Here is a 5,615-nt window from a genome sequence, read left to right on the forward strand (position 1 = left end):
ACTCAAATGGACAAATGGACAAACTGAACATAGAAATCAGAATATCAGTCAAATGATCAATCAACCATGAGAGTAAAATAAACTTAATTTGGACATGGACGAGCTCAGACATTTTACCACTTACAGGCCTTTTCTGTATATTTATTTAGGAGGTATTGTAGCTGTTGTAAAGAGTCCAATGCATCCAAGAAATAGCCTAACATAGAAGAACAAAAGTAAGGGTAATTCTAAGATGAAAAGCAATTGGTGTAAATTAAAGTTGAAATTCTTTGCACAGGGGCACCGGGGTGGCTCACTCAGTTAAGCATCTGACTCTTGATTTTGACTCAGATCCTGATCTCAGGGTCGTGGGATTGAGCCCTGTGTCAGATTCCATGCTGGGCATGGAGCCTGCTTAAGATTCTCTCTCCCTCTCCCTCTGCCCCCCCTCTTCCCCCACTAAAGTGCACTCTCTCTCCAAAAGAAAAAAGAAAGAAATTCTTTGGACTTTCAGAAAATGCCTCTTAAAAATGGGTTCTTGGGGCATCTGGGTGACTCAGTCAGTTAAGCATCTGCCTTTGGCTCAGGTCATGATCCCAGGATCCTGGGATCGAGTCCCACATTGGGCTCCTTGCTCAGCAGGGAGCTTTCTTCTCCCTCTCCTCCCTGCTCATGCTCTCTCTTTCGCTATCTCTGTCTCTATCTCTGTCTCTCTCAAATAAATAAAATCTTTTTAAAAATGTGTTCTTTATAACAAATACATGATTAAGTAGCTAGAGGGCCTTAGGCATAAAGTGAAGATCTCTATTAAGAGAGTATACAATAAAACATATAAGCAAGCAAATGTATTAATAAAGAATATGTAAAATAAATAAATCCAATATACTTCCTCTCTGTCTTTCCCTTCTTTTAGAAGTCAACATACTCTTTAAAAATATTTGAGCAAAGAAATAGACATTTATGTGTGCTATATACAAATATAAGGGTCATAATAGAGTAAGAAATAAAAATAAATATGAATTTATATTTTTAGCAAAGATTCAGAAGTATAGAAGGAAAGGATGGAACTATAATAAGTGTCAACTTTTATGGAAGGTTAGATCACATTTAATATTGAAGATTAACAAATAGGTGTACACAGGTAACATTTATACTTATTGAGATAATTATCTCAAGTCCTAAAAACAGACTATTGAAAGTGTCTCTGGGTGGAAGGTAGTAAACTTTCATTTTCACGTTATATCCTTTAGTACTGAGTGGACTTTATGATCCAGCATGTGCACTTATCTTATAGAGAAAGCAAATTAAAAATAGCAAAATGAAGTTATATCCATAAAGCATCATTGAGAAAATGATTACTAAACTCAAAAGAAGATTAGAACATGATTGCTTTTTACTATTGCTCATGTTTATTACCACCAGGGCTACTGGCCTAATACTTGCACATTCTCACCAAATGTCATCACCCATTGTTTGTGCTAACGTATGAAGCAACTGTTCTTCCCTTTTGACAGCTTTTCTTGTCTGAGTCTGGTCAAGTTCCTGGCTACTATCTCTTTAGAAGCAGTAATGATCTGTGTGAAGAAAGCAGTGACCTCCAGGTGACAGATTTCTTTATATTTCTTATTGCATTAAAACATTCACAGTAAGGAAGATATGCCTATTCTGGTGAACCTAAAAATCCATGTTGCCATACTATAGATTTCTTTATAATAAATACATTAGGTATGATGCTTAGAAGGACCAGACAGAAGCTTGCATTAGCATTCGGGGAGAAGTTTCCCCACCACTCATTCCATCCTGTAGGACACACTTTTTTTCTCTGTGAAGAAGGCTAGGACTTGGTTAAATCAGCCAACTTCTCCTTTTCCCAGGAGATAAAAGGAAGAGGGAATAAATTATAGCTGGACTGTTTCTACATCAAAGAGACTATGGGGAGAATTCTTAAAGAATTTTGTTATGATTATCTTTGTTTGGGAAAAAGGGAAATAAGACTCATGACAAAGCTGAATAATTTATTTGTAAAGCACACTCTTCAGAGTGAAAGATGTAGAAGAAATTTTATATATATAAATAGACACACGCACTTATTTCAGAGTTCTATACTTGCCTTCAGAAAACAGTTGAATTAATAACAACACAAATGTCCCTGACTGTGATGAAATTGACTTAGAAATGATAAAGCAATTAGGAACGCTGATGTAAATAAGAATCATAAGGAGATGGATTCTTGTGCACTGACCACCATTAGTGGTGTGTGAGGTCACCTTGAGTGAGGTCCATTGTATGAATAAAGCCTTGGTAACAGGCTGGAACTGTTGCTGTGCACTTTCTATATATCTAAGCAATGCTAACTCCAGACCCAATCTGTGGGTTTCTCCCCTGAAACCGAAGTAGCTCTGCAGTGGTTAAACCAGGTTTCAAGGAAGTTACTACCTATCCTCATTCATCTTAAGCGAACACACTTGGACTGCTAAAGTGTATGGTGTCTTGGGTTCCAGGATGGTTTTTGTTTTGGGGTTTTGCTTTTTTGTTTGTTTGTTTTTGTTTTTGGTAAGGGAGGGGTGGGGTCAGTAGAGTGGTGATCCCTATTTTCTCTAAAATAGTTCACCATTTTGCTCTTTCATTCCACTCCTGGTAGTGATTTGTTTCAACAACTTGAGTATAATGAGTACTCAATTTGATCATGCCAAAAGTACTCACTAAGGGGTTTCAGGATAGGTGGCTATTCCTCTTGCTATCCGAGGTGCCATTCAAACCCAAGGTGGGAAATCAGATTCTGGAAGCAGCAAAAAGAGGATTGCCATGTATGATGTTGGTTAACCAGGTGCTGATCTTACTGAATAAATCAGAGGTATTCCAAGGGGAGTAAATAAAGGTGAAGGATTTTGAAACCTTAGGAATTCACATGAGGCTAATTTCAACTTCCTATGTATCTTACCTTTAAGGAAGTTGAGGCTGTCCAGCAGCCATCAACTACTACGTACAATCAACATGCTTGAACAATAACATTATGTATTGGTTACTTACTCAGCCAGAAGCTTTTAGCAAATAATCTCTATATTTAATCACCTTAGAAGGTAGCTATTATTTGATATATAAGATGAAGAAACTGAAGCTCCGTAAATTATAGGTACATGCTACAGGTGACAGCTCCTAAGTTACTAATCTAAGATTCAAGCTAGGATATCTGACCCTAATGCCCTTTCTCTTCTCACTATACTGTTCTGGATATCAGATAATATGTGTTTTAACAATGGTGTTTGCCTATGATGCCTTCTTCCTCCCCTTGAACTTGTTGTATTGGCAACCCATCTGGTCCACGGAAAGTTAGGGTGTGAAGTGTCTGGAAGTCATCGCATGTGGAGCTTTAAATGCAAGCATTCCCTGAATGATGGCTCCAGAGGACATCTGACATCCCTGCTCTCCTACTTGCTTTGCTTATATTAAGAAGCAAGTCAGTGGGGGTGAAGATGTTGAACCTTAACAAATCTAATTGATACAGCCAGTGCTAAGTTCAATTTATGTTAAAAAAGTTCAAATACTATTTTAGAGAATACAAACCCAAGTATATCGTATGTGTATTGTGTTCTTACAGTTGAAATATTTTGTTTTGTTATGTTTGTCATTTAAAAGAATTAAAACCTCATCTTGACAGATGTATGTTAATAAAGCTCTCCTGCACCTGACCTTTTTAATAAGGTATTTATTAACCAGTTTCTACAGATAACATTTAAAAGTCAAGGTGCATTGCTTCTCTGCCCCCTCCCCTCTCCCTACAAGTGCTGCTCTGGCTGCACCAAGGTCACTCAGAGTTCCAGGCTCCTGCTAAGCTGGCACCACTGCCCAGCCGCAGTCATAATCATCTCCTCATTAGGCATGATGAGATGTTCTCTGACACCTCAAGATCCGGGAGATCATGGACAGGCTGTGCCTGGAGGTGGAGGGGAAGATGATCAGTAAGACAGAGGGTAACATTGTTGACTCACTTATTGGTGGCGATGTCCCCACTGAAGGCCCCAAGGGTGAAGGTACCAAAAGCACAATAATCACTAGCATTGATCTTGTCATGAACCATCGTTTGCACTTCCTGCAAATGATGGAAACCAGCTTCACAGAGGAAGCCTACAAGGAGTACATCAAAGATTATATGAAATCAATCAAAGGTAAACGTGAAGAACGGAGGCCAGAAAGAGTAAAACTTCTTATGACAGGGGCTACAGAACAAATAAGCACATCCTCGCTAATTTCAAAAACTACCAGTTCATTATTGGTGAAAACATGAATCCAGATGGCATGGTTGCTCCGCTGGACTGTCACAAGGATGTTGAGACCCCATATATGGTTTTCTTTAAAGATGGTTTAGAAATGGAAAAATGTTAACAAATTTGCCTACTACATTGGTTGTATCACCTGTTATCATAATTGGCTACTGTGCTTTACCCACACAACACCAGGACTTAGACAAATGGGACTGATGTCATCTTGAGCTCTTCATTTATTTTGACCTTGATCTGTTTGGAGTACAGGTTTTTTTTTTTTAAGAAAAAACATGTCATGTTAGTTGTCTAAAATAAAATGTATTTAAACTAATGAGAGGGCACCTGGGTGGCTCAGTCGTTAAGCATCTGCCTTCGGCTCACCTCATGGTCCCAGGGTCCGGGGATCGAGCCCCTCATCGGGCTCCCTGCTCAGCAGGAAGCCTGCTTCTCCCACTCCCACTCTCTCTGCTTGTGTTCCCTCTCTCGCTGTGTCTCTGTCAAATAAAAAAATAAAATCTTAAAAAAAAAAAAAAAAAAAACTAATGAGAGAATGACTTGTAGTTTAATACATAGGCAAATCCCTACCGTGTAGTGTGCTGGAGAAGCTAGAGCCTGGTCGTAGACTAGTGCTAGAAAGCATAAGATGGCCTGCAGATTGCTTTTACAGTGAAAACTACTTCTGGGACTGGAATATAAAAAATAAGAACCAAGAGTCCTAATTCTGAGTTCAAGTAAAAGGAAAGGCCATGCTTAGATCCGGGCCAACATTTGAAGTAGGTTCCTAACACATTTCATCACCTACAAGCGGGAGTAATTAACTCTGGAAGAGATTACCAAAAGAATACAGTTGGAAAGAAAAAAAAAAGCTGAGGTACATTATGTAGTAAGCCCTATTTCATAAAGGAATTTGACTAGGGAAATGGATTGTCTACATAGAGTCCTAAGAATTGAAATACTAAAGCATCCATTATTTGGAGAGATATTAATTGACTCAAACATTTTCTAGCAAAAGCTATTGTATATTCAAAAGTCACTCATTTTTGTTTCATCATTATTCAAAAGTCACTCATTTTATTTCATCATTATTTATTAAAATTATAAAATATAATTTTAGTAAAGGCTAATTTATGTAGAACAAATTTCAACAAAATATGATTGTTAGTATGCATAAATTTGACTTTGAATATACTTATACTTCCGTTTTTATTGTATGTGGAGACAACACTGTTAAAATAATGAAACACCAAAATCATTTATGGAAAAAGTCCCAATTGCTCCATGAAAACAAGTTAGTTCTATATTGAATGAATCCAAAATAAAAAGTTTAAATCTTAGCAGTTTATAGTTTTTTTTTTTTAAGATTTTATTTATTTA

The 5,615-nt window shown here is 37.4% G+C and overlaps 1 pseudogene; it reads left to right on the forward strand.

The window, feature by feature from the left end:
- The first annotated feature begins 3,854 nt into the window (after nucleotides 1-3,854).
- LOC117999989 lies at nucleotides 3,855-4,362 on the forward strand (annotated as a pseudogene).
- The last annotated feature ends 1,253 nt before the right edge of the window (nucleotides 4,363-5,615 follow it).

The sequence above is a fragment of the Mirounga leonina genome, unplaced genomic scaffold (genome assembly GCF_011800145.1).
Source record: "Mirounga leonina isolate KUSES-001 unplaced genomic scaffold, KU_Mleo_1.0 Mir_115, whole genome shotgun sequence".
Taxonomy (NCBI): Eukaryota; Metazoa; Chordata; class Mammalia; order Carnivora; family Phocidae; genus Mirounga; species Mirounga leonina.